The 20901-nt window shown below is 37.2% G+C and overlaps 1 pseudogene; it reads right to left on the bottom strand.

Annotated features, from left to right (window-relative positions):
- LOC107698345 (protein enabled homolog) overlaps positions 1–20901 on the bottom strand; it is a 63502-nt pseudogene that overhangs the window by 26563 nt on the left and 16038 nt on the right.

Genomic DNA, 20901 nt, shown 5'->3' with positions numbered 1-20901 from the left:
AGTAGACCAAGAAGATGCATCGAGGCAAGATGAATGTAGAGCTGCTGGTCTCATTGGTGTCTGAACACAAAGGGCTTTATGACAAACATGACAGTGACTACAAAAATCTCGATAAGAGGGAGTTGTTATGGAGAGGAATTGCAGATCAAATAGGATTCGATGTGTACCGGGGTATTTCTGTTTTTCATTAAGCACCATCTAATGTCAGGGAGTGAATTTGCACGTTCACTCGGCTCATCGCCAGCGAAAATCACTTGGGAATGAACACAAAAGACGCGTGGAAAAACGTCGGCGATAAGCACGCGCGATAATCGTCCTGGTGTGTACGAGGTTTAAGTCTAACGACACTAATTAAACACTCATTAAGAAGTAACGTATGTGAAGTTATGTGCATCATTCCTAACTTGCAGACCCCAAAATGCAGTATGAAGATTAGTGATATAAAAGAAAGTCATAAGTAGTCCAAAATATCACTACCAATATTTGAAAAAATTGCTTGAAAATCTAAAAAATTATTATGTGCAGAAAAGCCAACGTTGACTAAACAATGACAGACCATTATGTGCAAGAGAGCAGAATGAGCACCATATTGAAATCTTTTTGGCAAGTCCAACTCCCCTCTCTCCTGGAAAGGCTCGGCAATTTGGTTAACATTGGCTGTGTCTAAGCTAAGCCATGTGGTGTCTTTTTCAATGCTTCCTCCAAAATTTCAACAAATTTGGGCCCAGCTCACTGATTCCCCCTTACGCAGAAGGAAGAACATCTTTGAACAGAGAGGGTGGTACAGCACATCCCGAAGGAGCTCAGAAAGCAGGATGTGGGCTTTCTGTAGCTGAAGGGTCATTCATAAAGAGATGACAGACATCTGGATGAGGCTGCCGAGCGATCCGGCGCATTATTGTGCTGAAGTGTGAAGAAGTGGTTATGATTACGACAATCCGCTTTAAATGATGCTATCAGTCTGCTAATGAGGTGGTGGCTCTTTTCTCGCCCTGCTAGCGGGATATGGTTGGGGAAAATGTTCTTTTGTGTCTCCACCTGACAGATGTGCTGAAAGCCGGCAGAGCAGCAAACCTGTATCAGCGTCCCGCTGACTATTTTTATCCTCCCATTATGCCACTTCATGTCTTTTTAATCAAATACTAATACGGGATATTTTTGGCTCACAGAACACGAGTCGACCCACATGTCACTGCGGTCCTGCTGGAGTTGGAACGGCCTGTAGAAAAACATGAAAGCTAAAAACTACAACCTATATTTTTATACATGTAATCCCCTGGAAACTAATCCGTGATGTCCTGGTGACGGGAGACATGACCAAATATTTATTTTTCCCAGCAGGAAAGTAATACAAATGTAGCATGTCTCAGTACAGGGGATGGCATGCATTTCAGACTTAAAGGGGTATAATAAATGTGCCACAAGATCATTTTTGAGGTCGTTCAAGAGTTTTTGTCATCAATTCATCGTGAGGTTTACAGAAATGCTCGAGTCTATAATTCAAAGCATGTGTGTACTAAAACTCTCCACAAAATTAAAAGACAAAAAGAACACAATCCCGAAAAATTGCTCCGGGAAGAAACATTCTGGGCCTCAACCATAGTGGTTGTTTTGCACAAACAAACAAAAATGGACACAGACTCATACTAAAAGAATTTAGACATAAAACTACAGAGAATTTTCTTGAAGTCTCTATTTTGAATTAAAACTGCACTTTTCAGTCATTGCTTCAATGTAATTGTTACTACAAGTATTAGGATATTATGCAACACCAATTTCTTCATTTTAAGGTGGTCTGCACTGGTCAAACTACTTGCTATTAAGATAAATAGCACTCCGTGTTCAAAATAAAAGTCGTGTTATGCATCTAAAGTTCTGTCTGTAAATCAATGTCTTTTCAAGGTAACAGTTCAATCGGTGCATTATAACAATAACTAAAATTCCTAGTAGCACCTTCCATGCAAGCATGTGACCTTTATTTTAAAGTGACCTCAGAAATCCTTTGACACACCACCAGAGTCCTGTGGCCTGTCTGACAGCACTCCTAATTCGTCTTCTGACAGTATGCAGATGCTCTGATAGCTATTTATAAATTGTCTGTGAGTAACCTGCCTCTCATTCCTTTCTTCTGCTCTCCTTCACAGCAGTATTGTATCAGGTTTGCATCACGAGATGACATCAGACACCAAGCATGCATCCAGTTCCATTGACTGCAATAGCTAAATATGGCTGTCGGCCGGCCGGGTGGGCGGCAGCAGGCCAACTCTATTACATGCACTCAAAGACATTCTTTTAGAGAATATGAGCCCTTTACTTTCTGGCAGATCTTCCACAGAAAGGGGAAAATATCCTTATAAGGAACATTTCCACTATATGTACACTACAGCACCTGACTGATGAACGCAAGATGTTAGAACGTATGAATGACTGTTTCAACTTCCTTAAAGGGACAGTTCACCCTAAAATGATTATTGCTAACCCTCATGTTTCTTTTGAATGAGTCAAAAACAGTGTGTAACCAGTGGTGTCCGATTCCTACATTTAATGACTTTTATGAGTTGGTACTTTAATGATTAATTCAAAAAGACATGTTACTGATTGTAAATTTGAAATTCTGCCCTGAATTATTTACAGAAATAATGATAGCACTTTATTTTATAGTCCTGTTACTCATATACTTGTTATATTAATTATAATAACTGGATAATAACTAGTTACTTACCCTGAACCTACCCCTAAACCTATCCCAAGTAGTTAACTTATATTATCCAGTACTTCCTTAAGTACACTGTAAGCACGGGTAAGTGCACATACTGTAAAATAAAGTGTAAGTGAAATAACTAAGAGTCTCTTTTATATGTAAGCAAAATCGAATCTTAATTGAACTTTAATTGAACTGAAGTTTTGAGTTGTAAAACAAAAATGCTAAATATGTACCATAAAAGTAGCCATGCATTGCTATCATACAATTTCTTTAACAATGGAAATTTCAAAGAGGTGGATCCAGTGTTATTGTTAACTAAAACTATTAAAAATGATCTTCATTTATTGAAATTAAGTTGAAAAAATATAAAGCTAAATCAAAATAATAATAATAATAATAATAATGGCAAAAGCACATAAAATTACTACAATTTAAACTAAATTTAAAATAGAAACCGAAAAATAGATAATAATATTAATAATATATAAAAAATATATTATTTTAAACAAGTAATAATAAAACTGGATGGGTCCCATCATTTATTTTTGCAGTCTATTTAATATCTTATTTTAATCTGACCCAACACTAAAACACAAAACTACTTCAAAATTACTTCACAGAACATTATTTGTGTAAAAATAGCCAGTTTTGAAGGGAAGGCCAGAGCTATTAAGCCCTCCACAGCATTTAACTATGCAAGAGAAAGCACTGTCTGTCCCACACTATTTTAATAAATCCCAAAACACCGCCTTGATGTGACGTACACATGATTATAAATCAGTATCGTGCCTGCAGTGTACTGAAGCTGTGTACCCTCCTCGAGCACTTCACTATGCCGTGGAGCATATCTGTCTGGAGTGAAAAAGCCAGCCAAACAATGTTTGTTATGCAGGACGTGCAGCATTGTCCAATGCCGTCCTCGCCTGGCTCACAGCACGCAGGGAATACACCAGTTAGTTAATGTTTAACAGGCTGCAGAGGCTCTGCAGATAAAGCCTGTGAAGATTTGACATTTCTTCTGTAGCAGAGAAGTAGGACATGACCACTGCTGAGTCACCATCAAAAGACTGAGATCATATTCAGTATTCAACAGAGCATCCCAGACTCCCTTGGGTTCGTCTCATGGAATGATGCATCACTGATGGAGAAACACTCGCATAGCAGATCTACTCTCCGTCGAGGCAAAGGCTAATAACTTTCATTAAGTCATTAACGACAACACGATTTTAAAATAGACATTTTTTTACATAATAAATGTCTCAACTCTTACTGTGAATGATTTGTCACGTACGTTAATCTAAAGAAAAAATTGGTCAGAAGGATTTTCATACTCTTTCTGCTCCTTCGTAATGATTTTTCAGCTGATGTAACCACATAAAAAAAAAAATCAAGAGTACATCTGGGTTAAAAAAACAAACAAAAAAAAACTGGGATAAATTAAAAAAAATATATATATATATATATATATAAACGTAAATATAATTAAATTCTATTTACTTTTTCATTTTTCAGAAAATAAAGGCCTTCTGAAGCAACTCGATGCATTTGTGTAAGAAAAATATCCATATTTAAATTGTTATAAACCTTAATCTCTAGCTTCCGCTAACTGTCGTACGCGCGTTCACGAGAGTGGTGTCCAGCAGATGACGTAGGACGTAGGCAAACGCGGTGACGAACGCGGAAGTGACGAACGTGGAAGCACAGAGGAGAGAGCAAAACAAACAAACAAAGAGAACAAAAACAACACCGGTCACGAATTAGTAGTACAAAACGAGGATTTGTAAAGAAAAACGTCGAAGGATTTCAATATAAGCCAAGAGGACACTGGTTTTCCTTTGCTGTAAACAAAACTTGTTTCTCGCGAGACTAGCATATTCTCACCGGAGTTTACGCTACACCTACGTCATCCGCTGGACACCACTCTCTCGTGAACGCACGTACGACAGTTAGCGGAAGCTAGAGATTAAGGTTTATAAAGTTTTAAATATGGATATTTTTCTTACACAAGGCCTTTATTAACCCCCCGGAGCCGTGTGGACTTCTTTTATAATGAATTGGTTCAATTTTTTGGACTTCAAATTTTGGGCTACCATCCACTCCCATTATAAAGCTTGGAAGAGCCAGGATGTTTTTTAATATAACTCCGATTGTATTCGTCTGAAAGAAGAAAGTCATATACATCTAGGATGGCTTGAGGGTAAGTAAATCATGGGGTAATTTTCATTTTTGGGTGAACTAAGCCTTTAACACCAGGACTTAAAATGACTATTCACAATATAGCACCGACTCTTGGTAACATTTTAAGCCTTACTGCAATGAAAACCAATAGAGACGCAATAGTTGCATCAATGGCATTCTATTATTAAAGCAAAAAGTAGAAAGAAAACTCTGACAAGCAAGCAGTGAGCTTTGAGCATGTATATTCCACTCAAGCAGCCTCAACCTTGACTGCTGCTTCCTTTGGGAACTCATTGCAGAAAAGCTTTTCATTAACAAGGCCAGGGTGAGTAACAGCCTCCGTCATCCTTTGAAGTCCACAGAAATCTTGATAAAACACGCTCATGAAAAAGCAAATTCCGGGCTTCAAAGTGGCGATTTAACTGAACTTAGTCCAACAGACATTAACATTACATTGCTGCACTATCTGCGTTTGATTCTGCAGTGTGAGAGTTCACCTGGTTCATATTCTCACCATCACACATGCAGATGTCAACTCGTAATCTCTGAGTGCACATGTTCTTCCATGGGGGTGGAAGGTGTTTTGTGGATGTCATTTTCCCACTAAAACTAATTTTACACTAGGGCTGCAAAGCGATTAATCAATTAAAAATAAATGTTTATGTTTACATACTATATTTGTGTGTACTGTGTATATTTATTATGTATACATACACACACACACACACGTATTTAAAAAAAATATTTGTATGTATTGTATGCATTTGTATGTAAACACTTGTATATAAATTATATTAGATCTAAATATAAATACTTTATAAATCTAACATATTTTTTTTTAATTATACATGTATGTGAGTGTATTTATATATACATAATAAATATACACAGTACACACACATATAGTATGTAAACAAACTTTTATTTTGAATCGATTAATCGCTTTGCAGCCCTATTTTACACCTTAAAGAATTAATTTTGAGTAAATATCACAGTTCTGTTGGGATTTGGGGGAAAATGAAACAAATAAATAACTTACCACACCTTTACATGATGAGTAAGCATCAGAACCCGAAGGCTTTTTGTTTGCTAGCTGATTCAAGCCACTACTACACATCAACCCCTGTTTATACGGTTTACTGCAGTCAGTGTCTGTAACTTTGGTTTTTACCTTCTCTGCACCTCCAGCTCCTCTGGTGAAGGGCCATTCTGCACCTGAGGGGTCTGTCTTGGCATCGGGGGGCCTGTGGAAAAAAGGAAAAAATCTGAAATGAGCATCAGTTTGAAACTTGGAAAGAACTTTGAAATCTGATCAATAATGTAAAGCACGCTGGACAAGCCCCAAAAAAGTAACAGAAGATCAGGTTTTAGAGAGAGAGAGAGAAACATGGGCCACTGGCTGCAAGACACATTGATCAGGTGTGTTGGACAGCAAGAGTTAATTAGGACATTATATATCAGGGAAAGGGGAAATGATTATCTGTAAAAGGAACCGTCAGCAGCAGTTCAAATCACTATCACGTAAAAAAAAGAAGTGCTCCGCACCGAAACAGTCAGTGCCAGGGTGAATTACTTCACATATTTGTCACTTTATCTAAACAAAACGTAACATTATAGCATTTTTCTCTAAACAGAACTTTGTTAGAAATGGAAGCTTATGCATAACTGTAACAAACATTATTATAAACTAAAATAAAATGAAAACATAAATGGAAGGAAGGAAGGCTGGCTGATGACATGCTGGAAATATATAATGCAGATGGAAACCCAAGCCTTGATATTGTCTTAATTTACAGCATAGTTTGAGTATAGAGGCTTTGCTGATTTTGCCAGGCTGAATTTGAGAGCAGAGGAAGGTTGAGGTCTGAATGAAAGCTTAGCACGAGCACAGGACAAGTCTCTGCCGTAACACGCTTGACTAATCGATCAATGCAGCATTGTGCAGGTGAGAGAGGTCTGTTTACAGAGTCTGGAGGAAAGGCCCTCTCTGTAGCTCATTACCAGACTTCATATGCCCTCTGCCATTTCTTGTTTATTTGCTACACACAGCAGAGCACTGCAAAAACAAGAGCTTTTATATCCTTACACCTGTTTGACCTGTTTCTTTCCTGCAGTTTCATCATTTTAGTGGGGGAAGGTAGTCTAAATAGCAACATATAGACAAACTATTGACAACACAGCAAAAGGTCTGGTCCACATTGCTGATTTGAGACCATCTGCCCAACAAAAGGCCGGTAGTTGAAAATGTTTTGAATGTATTTAAATGGATTATGCCAAAATAATAAAATCTAAGCAAACTAAAATAACAAAACATAACATTTCACATAACACATAACATTTCACAAAAAAAAAGCATAAACCCTAAAAAATAAAAAATAAAAAAATATATATTTAAAAAAAACAACATTTAACAAAACATAAAACAAGAAAAAACAAAACAAAAACAAACAAAACAAAAACAAAACAATATAAAACCTGAAGAACAACATAGCATTAAAACATAACATTTAACATACATTACATATCATAAAAACATCTTAAAACATAAAATAAATCATTTCACAAAAAACAATAAAAACTTAAAAAATAAACTAAAATAATATAAATAATATAACATTTAACATAACATAACATAAAACCTAAAAAACTAAAACAAACAACAACAAAAAAACTATATAAAACCTGAAGAACAACATAAAACAAAACAACAATTAACAAAACAAAATACAAAACATAACAACAAAACATGTTTCACACAACATAAATACAATATAAAACAACATTTAACAAAACATGACTTACAAAACATAAAACAACATCTGTCCTGGGATAATAAGTAGCATTTTTTTTACATCAACATGAAAGTTGCAGCAAAGTAGATCATGGCATGCAATGCACACCAAGTAGCAAAGCTAAACTCAACTTTAACCAGAAACAAATGGCTTGCAGAACACATTAATTGGATTAAACAAGTCTGAATGCAGAATTCTCCCTACAGCACAAGACTCCATGAAAAAATATGACATTAGAGCTGAGCCATCTGGACAAGCCAAGCAGTAATCAACTCATCTGTCAAATCTAATCTAAAATTACAGTTCTGTGCCCCATTTTAAGAAAACCGACCATTCGTGATTGTCCATGTTTGTGTAACCCTCTCTACAAATTCCCTTCTCAAATGTTCTTTGTCTTTAACACATAAAACACACCTACGCTAGCCTTAATGTGTATGTAAAAGGCCCTGTTATATAAGCAGGCACCCTCAGTTTCTCTTCCTTCCTTGAACAGAAACAAACATTACTCTTAAAATGTGATGAGGTAATCACAAATTATCAAAGCTATTCAGATATAATCTAATGAGTCAGCAGATATAGTCTCTCCAGAGACCAAGGTCAAGTTATACAAATATTAACTCGATTTGTTTTTTTGGCCATTATGGAGATTTTTGAGTGCAATGACTGCAATTTGAAACTCTGACACAAAGGCAAGTATACTTGGCCCATTTAACCCTGGCCAATCTGAACAGCACTTTAAAGGCTGGCTCTGGTCCAAAAGCACTCAGTGTCAGCTTTAATATGGATTGATCCTCCTTCAAGCCAGTTTGGTAATGTACTGCCATTAGATCACACACAGATAGCATAACCTACAAATGGACTTCTTATTCTACTAGCATGCACAAATAAAATAAAATAAAATAATAATTAAGTCAATAAGATATTAATTATAAAAAATAAAATATAAATAATAAACATGATGCATCATTAGAAGCATAATTAAATGTGCATCTTATATTAGTTTAATATGTATTAAAAATAATAAAAATAACAGTAAACTTGTTTCTTGTACCACCTTAGCTTGCTGAATTCGCACAAATATGTAATTATTAATTATTAGTAATTATTCAAACACAAAATAATATAATAAAATAATAGTAAATAATAATAAAATAAATAAATAAATAAAATATAAAAGTCAGTGAAACCAGAGATCACACTCAAATATCAGCTCCATTTAAGTTTCTACTTCTTAATGGATTGTTTACGGACCAACAGAAAGCTAAAGAGTCAGAATAGCACCTACATGAGAGGAGGGAACCACCAAGCCTCTTCTGACAGCAGATGTATTGTAGAAGTCCATCCTGATCTTTAGGTACACTTGTAACAAGTGCACTAGAGCCATTCGCATCAGCTCCTAAACTGCCATCAATGACTCCATGAGATCTCAAAGAGAGCAGCATGTTATTCTGGCTATTCTCAAGCAAACACTGCTGTGGTAAAAAAAAAAAAAAAAAGACTGGACCAATAGGCTGGCAGTCAGACGTTAGACGCTCTGCCACAACGTTCACTGAGCAGGATGTGGTCCACTTATTGCACTTTCCGGACCTGATCAATTATTCATGCCTGGATGGGCGAAGGGTAAAGCGGTCAATGTTACAACCACATCCCAACTATTACGATCAGGTGGGTGGAGGAAAACAGGAGGTTTAACCATTTCGAGGCAAGGACAACGAGATACAGCTGAGACACTAAAATCTGGAGATCTACTACGAAGGGCAAATTTTAGATATACACTTCAGAAAAATTAGGGAAAAAAACATTATTTTCCTCAGGGAGGATCAAGGAAGTTTCTCTAAGCACTGACAGAGAGAAACAAAGCTTGTCTTGGCCGCAGGACCAAGTAATGGGCTTGAAATCAAGTTATCGGATGATGTCACCAACAACTAATAGCCATGAATACACCGGACAGCTTACACCGGAGAGCTGAATCATCTTTCACACCATCAAAATTCACACCATACTTTAGGACCATAATAAGAGCACAATGAGCTCAAGGGAGAAAAAAGAAATTCTGTTTCTTTCTGAAACTTTGCGTAGTTTACCAGTACTTACTATATGTACATACCACATAAATATATAATACTACTGTAAATGTCACCATATATTAATACATAACATAATACTGGATCTCATTTCATAATTTTTTTTTCAACTCAAAATATATGAAATGGTATGCCAAGAAATGTTTGGTTATCATTGTATAGTTTTTTAACATTTGCTTGTTTGTTCATTTTTTATTTTATTTTACTTCTGTGGAACAACAAAAGATATTTTTAAGATTTCGGTCGATACAATGAAAGGCAACAGGCGCAAAACTGGCTTGACATTTACTTTATGGACCCCAAAAAAAAAATCTAAATATTCTTTGAGATATCATCTTCTGTTCTAAGAAATAAATTTATACAGATTTGGAATGACATGAGGCTAAGTAAGTTATAACCAAATGCTAATTTTTGTGTGAATCTTTTTAACAAACATAAAACATCCACATTAATCCATAAATGTTCTAATCAGGTGCAACACAGTAAGTAACAGAAACACAAATAAGGCGATCAACAAATGTGTGTGACATGGTCATGGTCAACGGGCGCAAAACTGGCTTGACATTTACTTTATGGACCCCAAAAAAAAAAATCTAAATATTCTTTGAGATATCATCTTCTGTTCTAAGAAATAAATTTATACAGATTTGGAATGACATGAGGCTAAGTAAGTTATAACCAAATGCTAATTTTTGTGTGAATCTTTTTAACAAACATAAAACATCCACATTAATCCATAAATGTTCTAATCAGGTGCAACACAGTAAGTAACAGAAACACAAATAAGGCGATCAACAAATGTGTGTGACATGGTCATGGTCATTCTGGATAAAAACTAATTTGTTAGCAATAGTGAAGTAACTCATTTACATTAAATCGATTCCTAAACCTACATATGAGCAATAGTAATTGGGATGCTTCTCTTAGCAAGCACCATTAATTATGCCCAAAGGCTTGACAATCAGTCCAAGACTGAGACACCACCTGTTCTTGAAAGACCATTTTTTCTCCTCTATGTTTTACAACAACATTTGGGAAAAACAAACATCATCTGACACAGAGCCTCATTACCACACCCTGATGCTGTCACCTTGTAAATACATCACACAAATCCCCTTATCACTCATATGTTTCGCACAACACGGGCCCAAGCCTTCCAATTAATTCCACAGTTGTGCTTCCACAAGTGAGAAAATTACAGTCAAGTGCTGCATAATTTGAAGATGAGGAAGCAAACCATTAGTCCTCTAGCTCTAAACAGATTCTGAGCAAGTCTGTGAACCAGTTAAATGGGATGTTATTAAAGCAAGATTATGCGAGTCAAAAGAAATGTCGCGTGTCAATGTATACAGGATTTCTGTCTCAGTGGTAGAAAGGTGAACGAGTCAAAGGAGACTCTTGGTCTGTATTAGCAGGCATCCTAGGATTAGGATATAAGGAAAATCGTTAGCATCACTGTTATGACGAGTCTCGTTATTCAGGGTTCAAAGACAGAGACAGAAAATCTGGCAAGAAATGGGACTGGGTAGGGCTGTGAAAATAATCGAATGCGATTTTCATGCACATCTCGTCAGTAAAGCCAGTTCTGTGATTAGTAGTAAATCTCCAGCACGTGCTTCAAAATCGCAGGCGATTCATTGCCGATTAAGAACGCGATATTGCGTAGCTTGTCAGTGATCTACAGCTCTGTGTAGTAAATGCCGCTCCATCTGAAAGCACGTGCTGGAGATTTACTACTAATCACAGAACCGGCTTTACTGACGAGATGCGCATGAAAATCGCATTCGATTATTTGCACAGCCCTAGGAATGGGACCTAAAAATAGCAGAAATCACCAGGTTCTACTTACTACAACTTGCTCAAAATAGTTTGTCCATATAGTTACTGTTATGTCCACACAGATTTGATAACCTCCAATGTAAAAAAGTAAAATAAAAAATAAAATGAAACAAATAAAAAATCTTAATAAAAAATCGTAAATAAAATAAAATAAAATAGTAACTAGGAATACTACTGGCCCTAGTTCAACTGCCTCATGTACGAGGTGTTGTTGTTTTCAGTGTTCGGCATTACCCCAGAGATACTAAATAGCATCACCTGATCCCACTTCAGCCCTGGGGTGGGTAAACAACTGCAGTGGCAGGAATGAGCTGCAAAACCATTGGGGGGTGGGGCTTTTTGATGCAATGTTGCCTAATAAAAGAAGTTCTGCTTGGAAACAGTTCTGCCATTTGTAGTCCAAATGAAAGAAAATCCGACGACTGAACACGTGCAGGGTGTAAACAATCATTTTTAGCACTTCTGAAATAAGCTGGCAAGACTGCTTTTATCTAAAGACATCCTGTCAAACTGTAGTCCATACAATGTGTTATCTTTTGTTGAGATAACGGATGTCTTTAGAAGCTATTGTCAAACTAGATTCATTACATTGTGTAGACCATCACAAACACGTCACTTACGTTTCTGACAGAAAGCTGAAATTACATTGGGAAACCGTATTATCTTGGAAAGGCAAATCAAATGGAGAAAAAAAAAACCTACAGGATAACCAAGATTGAGAATGGCTGCAAAAAGAGTGAAAAGACTGACTCCGCACACAGAGCTAAAACAAGCACACAATTCACTGAGAAAAAGAGAGCAGGCTCTTGGATCATTATGGACAATCTGTTTGAGACATTTAATTACTTCTCGTGATAAACTTGGCATGGCTGTGCTGTTAAAACCCAGGAAAGGAAAGTGGAGTGGTTAAGTGGTTTGATTGAACAAAATCTGTCAGCTGTCACAATTAACATACCTTGACCAGTATTTTGGTTTGACGTTTAACAGATTCAAATCTAGAACTGAGTTTCTGTCGTACTTGGTTTGATGAAACTTACAAATTGCCATGTGCTCAAAGCTGAAGTAATGCTGTGCAAAAAAAAAAAGGAACTTATTGTTTTCAATAGGTTTCTAAAAAAAAAAAAAAAAAACAGAGCTTGATGCTTAATTTTTTCCCAATGATCACCTGTGCAACTAAATTGAAAAATCTGTAATAAACAGATTATTGTGCTAATACTATAAACTGTATACTGAATAATGTGTGTTAAGTCTTTCCTTCCTGTGACAGGCAACCAAATCCTTTAACAATAAACAAGACCGAAATATACGGTGACTCTTATTTTGAAATGTTTATGCTTTACTATTGCCAGCTGCTCATTCAAAAAGATAAGGGAGATAAAATATGCACTCTCACAACCATCAACAACATATTACAATATAAACACAATAAAGCAAACATTATCATAATTCATCAACAGTAGATCATAAGCAATATTGCGTAGTTTTCATTGAATATGAACTGCTGCCACGTTTTTACTTCGAAACGTGCAGTGCTCATATTTATTTAATGAAATCATATCTTTTTGAAGTTTAATAATGACATTGGGGTATATTGCGATTCCTGCTTTTCCATGCCCAAATGTATGACCTCTTAATATGATAATTAAGACATTTGTTACCAAGATTTTTTATGACCTTAGATAGCAAAAAAATACTTTTTTCTAGACATTTTAAGGACCCACTGGGACTTTTTTTTTTTTAATTTGCACATGTGCTGCTAAATACATTTTACAGTTCACACACATCATTTTAAGTTGTAAATATGAGTGAGAAGCTCACACTGTGAAGCCCTGTAATCCTGCCACTAAACTAATTCTATTGGCTGAGCCGCTGCTGTTTTGACTGGCTGCTTGGGATTTTCAAACATTTTTTTTTTACTTGTTTTGGTAGTAAATCTATTACTATATGACATATGATCATATGGTGCACTTCAAATCAAGCACAATGCCTTTAATTTGTATAACAAATTGAAGAATTTTTCTTTATGGTAAACAAACATTGTATCACATGACTTCATTTAATTGGTGCTCAGACAGATGATGCTTTTTTTCTAGGACAGAATCTGATAACCAGGCTTAAGCATATCAAATACTTATCCAGATTTTTACAAAGGTCAGATTTTAAAAAGGTTGCTACATCTTAATGGGGTTTATTCTGTTTTATTCATAGCCATTTTACTACATACCTCAAGCACATCACAGTTTATTTGAACCCAGCAGTGACCATTTAGTCCTGGAAATAGAGATGTACCATCCCAAAGTACCTGACTGCCCCTGCTGGGAGTCTCTCATGGTTAAAGCCCCATCCCTCCCCATCAAACTCACTCCTCAAGATGATCTCAGTGCGGCTGATCTTCTGCGGGAAGCGGTACACTCTGGGGGCTGGCATGATGGACAGGTGCCTGCAGGCCTGCCTTTCTGCTCTGATGCTCTGAACCCGGACCAAGTCCCACTGGGAGAGTTGAGGTAGAGATATTGAGCTCTACTCTTGTATACCTGAGTCAGATTCCCATTCAAAAAAAGAAAAATTGAAGAATGAAACTGCATAACTAAGAACAGAACTCAAAACAAAACTAATTCCACAGCAACAAAGCCAACCTGAGTCCTGAAAGATCCCAAGAAGTGACAAGCCAAGCTCTGCAACTATTTAGAAAGCTGGAGAGGAGAAACCTTCTGCAACGGGGACTATTAAGAGTCTGGGGCAAGAGAATGATCTCATCGATAAAAAGTGTTCTGGGCTGCCAACGTCATCTCTCCCACCTTGGCTGTTGGAGCAATTTGGTGGTCATGTGGTGTCACAAACACATACCAGACACGGGTTCAAGCCCTCCCCTTTCAAGCCATATATAGGCTCCACGACCAGAAAAACAAACTCTTTTTGGCTCAGGAATGTTCTGTCTTTCTATTTCCTCTCAGAGGTACCATGCCTCAAAAGACAAACACCTGTCCTGCCAAACCTTAAAGTCTCAAAGCAGGTCGACCTTCATTTAGACCTCTAGACGCAGACGCAGCAGGCTCCTGGGGGTCTACGGTGGGACGGGGTGAAAAGCCTGCTTTGTTCTGACATGGATGAGCTCATGCAATTCCACATATTTCACGACTGTCAACAGGTTGTCACAAGACAGTATTTATACACTGAAAGGTGGCACAGGAACCTTAACTCATGACCTTCTTACATGTTGCAGATAGGCTACTGGTCCAGACAGGATGTTATATGGAAGCTAGTAACAGATGACTAAAATTAGAGCTCCATTTTATCGTAATTTGATCAGGCTAATTAGTTATAACAGTTGCCAGGTAAAGTTTCTGAAAATTCAAAAAATATAAGAGTATACAAGGTTGTTTTTCTGTGCTACTTCTTTTCTTACTAGACTGCTAGTCCACCCTTCCATCTAAGAAAGTGATGAAATGAAGGTCAGGGCACATTAGCCATGTGACAGCTAAGGTATCCGGACTTCTAGAGATCAGATTTTTTCCCATTTTAGGTAAAAGGATGTGGAAGACTCTGGGTATCAGTTTGAAAAACATCTAAGAGTGAATTTGGGGCTTGAGAATCTGCACAGAAAAAAATAATAAAATAAAGCATACTTTATCTTGTATTATAATGTATATTAAGTACTTTTGTCACTTATTAAGTACATATCTAAACAATTAAAACTGATAAATTCACATTAAAACAAAGCTGTGTAACAAAGTTTCACTGAAATTGATCTAGAATAAGTATTTTGTCTTGTGACACTGGCAGATTTAAAAATTTTTTTAAAAGAACACACTTATATTCAAAAACATCCTCTGAAAACAAGCCTTATATAATATTTTTATTTATACATATCACACAGAAAAAGAGAAAATACTCATTAATAGATTTTTTTAATTGATTGGTATCAGTCAATATTACATTTTTAATTGTGCATTCCCTATTCAACCCGTTTTTACATTTAGATCACCTTTTCCATCATCTAACACAAGGTTAAGGTTAATCTTTAAAATGCAAGTAATACTGTTAAATGTAATTTTTTTCTTTCATTTAGACAAACAAGATGAACAGTCATAACATGAACATAATTAGCAACCAAAGTATTCATATCTGTGCATCTCAATTGTAAAAGAAAATTTCAACAACAGTCAACATTGTCAAGGTGACTATTTAGGTAGAAGACACGGTCTTTTTCCCCACTGAGATTTCATGGCGTGAGAAATCACACGGCTTCAACTAAGCCAGGGTATTGGAGGAGCTTAACAAACAGCAACTAAATTACCCAACTGCTGCTGTCCCATCAGCACTACAACAAACTTCACATCCTAGTCCTAAACCACAAACACCTGGCTGTCTGTGCCAGTAAGCAATCACGCTTTTGTTCACACATTCCTAGCGGTCACATCAAGGTGGGAGATAAACAAAAAAACAAAAGCGAAGAAAGAGTAAAGTTTACAAAGCTAATTAAACTCCAATTACCCGTGGGAAAGATAAAAGGTCACATTTCTCATGTAAACTTCGCAGGCGGATTGTCCGGTTTGGACGGTTTGATTTCTCAATGACAAACATGTTCATACATTACCTCACCAATACATCAATCAGCACATCCATCACGCCTCCATGTATATATAGTCCATGTTGCCAAGAGCTCTAGGGCCGTCTGCCTTGCAACAGAGATCCTCAGTCATGCTGGCAACAGCATTTATATAAAAACTCACCAAATCTCACACAGTCCATGGCTCCAGTGTCAGGGTAACATCACCGTGGCATGTGACTCTGTTGCACATTACACTCAACTAAAATTAGCAGACACATTCTAGGAGTTTGTAAAAAAGAACTTTTGATTCCCCTGGACTCCTCAGCAAACTCTCACATGTCACTTCGGGGGCCGGATGACATGCGGCACATAAAACTAAACAAAATATATACATGAATGTCTTCAAAGGGGATCACCATTAGCTAACTTGCTTTTACAACAGGGTGACGCACAAAAATAATGAACAAAAGGGTCACAAACATTCCTATCAGGCCATGTAAACATACTACTCGATGTGATGCTCCAAAAATACAAACACAGCAACTAAGAGTCTTAAAAAAGGGATGACTACATTGTTATTCCACCTGAGTCTGTGTTTAGACACAGGGTAGAAGACAGTGGATCACATTCTGGGATTGACGCATGTGGTACCTGACGGGTATTAGCCCACCTGAGGTCATGAATATGCTAAGAAAACACCAGCTGACATGATTTAGTAACAAGTCTGCCTAGCAGCAACACTGAAATTCACTGTACAATCAACATTTTACTTTTATGATTTTTCTTTTCAAATCTGAATATGCCAAGAGAGTTAATAAATAATGCCAAAGAGCCAAGAGCTAAATTGTTTAAAACAAATCAATCGTTGTTGTTTTTTTTGCCCACCAGTGCTTTAATTTTCTAAATTGCTTGGCTGGTGGTTTTTAAGAGTTATGCAAATAAATGTGAGTGAAAAACAGTCAAGAAGGGTTTTAAGGTAAAAAATGCATACTATTATTGGACAAACGTGGACTAATCTCAAAGCCCTTAAACATGCACCAAAGGTTAATTGCATCTTGACTTCAGAGCTTCAGTAAAAGAGCCAATACAAGCACACACTGCAAATAAGTTCACTTCAAGAACTCATTTAGCTCTACCGCAGCTGTACACAGCTTAATATTGACAATGTGAATTAAGGGAGAGCCAATTACGCTTTCCTGCTTTGGCTCGGTCACATGGGATCCTACTGTTGGCTGGTTAGTGCAGTTTAACACACTCCCCAAAATCATTGTCTCCATGCCAGGTACCTACAGGCATTATCAAATTCAGCAGAGATAGCGTAGCACACACACCAGTGCCGGTGAGTATTGCTACTATTGTAACCGGTATTTGTCACATTACAGAGTAGTAGCTCAGCAGATTCCACAAAAGTGCAGCTTTTCTAGATGTTTTTTCTAAAATCTATTTTACTACTTTTTCTAAACTACTGTTTACCTCGTCTCATTTCACACTTTTAACCTTGGCAAACATTGCTAATAATCAAACATGCTGTCCGAAAATTTGTGCACTCCAACCCCATGTTGGAAAACTGCCGTTCGGCCCAGTTTCTGAAGGGAGGGCTTGGTACTCCTCACCAGGGTGTCGCCACACATGCTGGACACCATCTGAGCCAAACATGTTTATCTTAGTCTCATCAGACCACAGGATATGGTTCCAGTAATTAATGCTCTTGGACAGGTTGTCTTCAGCAAACTGTTTGCGGGCTTTCTTGTGAGCCAGCTTTAGAAGAGGCTTCCTTCTGGGTAGACGGCCATGCAAACCGACTTGTTGCAGTGTGTGGCGTATGGTTTGAGCACTGACAAGCTGACCTACCGCTTCTGCAACCTCTAAAGCAATGCTGGCAGCACTCATGCGTCTGTTTTTTGAAGCCAGCTTCTGTACCTGACGCACAGCACGAAGACTCAACTTCTTTGATCGACCCTTCTTGGCCATGATGTGCCATGTTGAACATCCAGTGGTCAGTATGAGAGAATTGTACTCAAAGCACCAAATTTTAACTGCACTAATACAAGATACACAAATTTGAATGGTCCTGTCAAGCAGACAAAAACATGAACATGATGAATAGGACATGTGGCTTTGCATGGTTAAACGACATACAGCTGTTATCACTTAGGGTGTACTCACTATATATATATATATATATATATATACACACATATATATATAGTAGGGGTGTCGAAATTAATCGTTGCATCGACGTGGACGATTCTGCATTGATGCAGTAATAGACCATAATCGATTATAGCCTTCTGACATCATTTGCATACGTGCTTGTCACGTGAGTATTAAAAATGCACTCTCTATTTTAAAATCTGAGCTTAGCTTTTTCCTGCACATGGCACGTGTGCGCGCTAGAGACAATCGCAGCAGGCTTCATTGCACAGGATATGCGCTGTGAGACACGAGCGTATTGGCCTACGTATTAGATGCACGAAACTCACGTACTGACAGACTTTCATGTGCGCTTTGTGCTTGTACTGAAGCTCGCGGCTGCGGTTAAATGCACTTGCATCTACTTTTATGATACGAAATTGATGTAAACAATCAGTTATGTTTTCAGAACAGGACAAAACATCTGATATATCGAAATAGATCTGTGCATTAGGGTGAATGCAGCCTATTAAAGCTGCCACTGTCTATGATCTCATCAGTAATAATCAAATGGCAAAAAGAAAAAAGAAAAGAAAAAGAAAAACCCATAACTATGATTAGTCTATCTGTACACTTTCGGATACTTAAAGCACTCCCAGATAATGAAAGTGCTTTTTGTTTATGTGTTTTTTTTGTTTGTTTGTTTTTTCAACTTTTGAAGACCCCCCCATCAGGGGATGAGCAGACATTTCTCTATGTTCCCCATAGCTTCTGTCTACGGGGTCTGAGAGTGAGACTAAGGGTGCTTTCACACCTGTAGATCGATTGCTTTGTTCCGAAACCGGGATTAAAATGATTACAATGTTGCTTTTTATTCTTGGTGTGGTTCGCTTTCACACGGCAAAGTTTCTAAACAGACCAAATTTGTTAATACAACTCACGCGCAAGTAAACTGTTCTCTCATTGGTCAAAGTTCCACGGGTTATTTTCCGGGATTCCACCGCTGTCACGCATGCCATCCGTCAGGGTGGAACGATAACAGCTTCGCGGGCTTATTGTTGTTGTTTTTTTTGTAGCCGTCATTATAATAATTTATCATTTTGAGCAGGAGTCCAGGATTGATTGGGAAAACATTTTTAAAATGCACCTACTACAAAGAAGAGCAATAAGACGGCATTATAAAATAAAAAAGTGCGCTTTGATTTTTGAATGGCGAAGTAGGGGTGCTGAGGGTGCTGCAGCACCCCCTGGAGTGTAGCCCATGAAAAAATGGGGGTGCTGGGGGTGCGGTGTTAAAAATAAATGAATGAACAATATGTAATACAAAATAAATAATATTAATTTTATTAATTAGTAATTCATTCAAATTCATTAAAAAAAAGTAGCCTAAGCCTACAATGACAAGAAGCAACGGTTAAATATGAGTTAAGTTAATCAAATTGACTGTGAAAGTCGTTTCAACTGATTAAACGTATATAAACTGACTTAAAACATCATTTGTTGCCATGATTTTTGGATTATATAATAACCTGTAACATGTCTCTGCCGTATCCAAATTAAGAATTAACAACAATTTCTACAGACAGCAGAGAAAGAGCCAGAGCGTCTACCTCAGCAGCAACAAATCTCACATTCTCACATCTGTAAATGACAAAGTCGCTTATATTAAACATGAAACTTTTATGAACAGATAAGAACAAATAAGATCAGTGGCGTAGCGTCTGGTTATGCAGGGTATGCAGGTGCATATGGTCCCGGGCAGTTTGGGGGCAACGAGGGAACGAATAGAGCCCTGCACGGCCCTTGTCCAACAGCTTCATGAGAATTCTCGGCCCGAGTCCGACTGGATACCGTGACTTTTCTCTCTCTCTCTCTTCCATTATTCATTACACAGCTATTAAAATAGTTCAGTTTTGGTTTTTAATAGCAAAGTGGTCATATTTCTTTTTGTTTCTTTATTAAGTTAATTTAGAAATATGTTTGGAACATTTTATGTTTGTTAAATTCAAGTTTTAGTTTTTTAAAGGAACGACCAAGCGGCAGCGGCAGACAGTGAGTTGAGCATTATGTTTGATCAATTTAGCCTTCTCAAATCATCAGGACTTGCCTAAAATAAACAGACATAAAACACTTCATGCATTTCACAGTATTAATTTAAGCATTTAACCCAGATAAATGAGCGCTGTTAGGCGCACATCCAATCGTTTGCGTGGAGAGTGGAAGCTAAAGCTTGCTCTGCAGGACATGGAGGCCCCAGCGCGATCACTTGCTTTTTTTTTTTTAAGAACAGCGGAAACTTAAAAATACGCCGTCATTTTTGCTCATAAAGGTAAAAGTATACATCATTCGGAACTGCAAAGGGTCTACTTGTATCTGTGTGCACTCACAATATCATCAAAACATTGTACTTTTGTAAAATAAGGAAAACAAACAGGATGCGCTTTCTGTCGTCTTGGTCTTGAGCAGGAGCGCTTCACTGACGTGATACATATATCTATAGAATGCTTTAAATTACTATTTTAAAACGAAATAATTCAAATCGAAAACAAAAACTCTTTCATTATGTAATCCGTAAAGATGCATTTCTCTCTAAAGGCACGTCCAATGAGGATGGATAGT

This window comes from Sinocyclocheilus anshuiensis, unplaced genomic scaffold (genome assembly GCF_001515605.1).
Source record: "Sinocyclocheilus anshuiensis isolate Anshui unplaced genomic scaffold, SAMN03320099.WGS_v1.1 scaffold1746, whole genome shotgun sequence".
In the NCBI taxonomy this organism is placed as follows: Eukaryota; Metazoa; Chordata; class Actinopteri; order Cypriniformes; family Cyprinidae; genus Sinocyclocheilus; species Sinocyclocheilus anshuiensis.
Note: the sequence above shows the minus strand (reverse complement) of the source record. Positions and strands in the feature narration are given on the sequence as shown.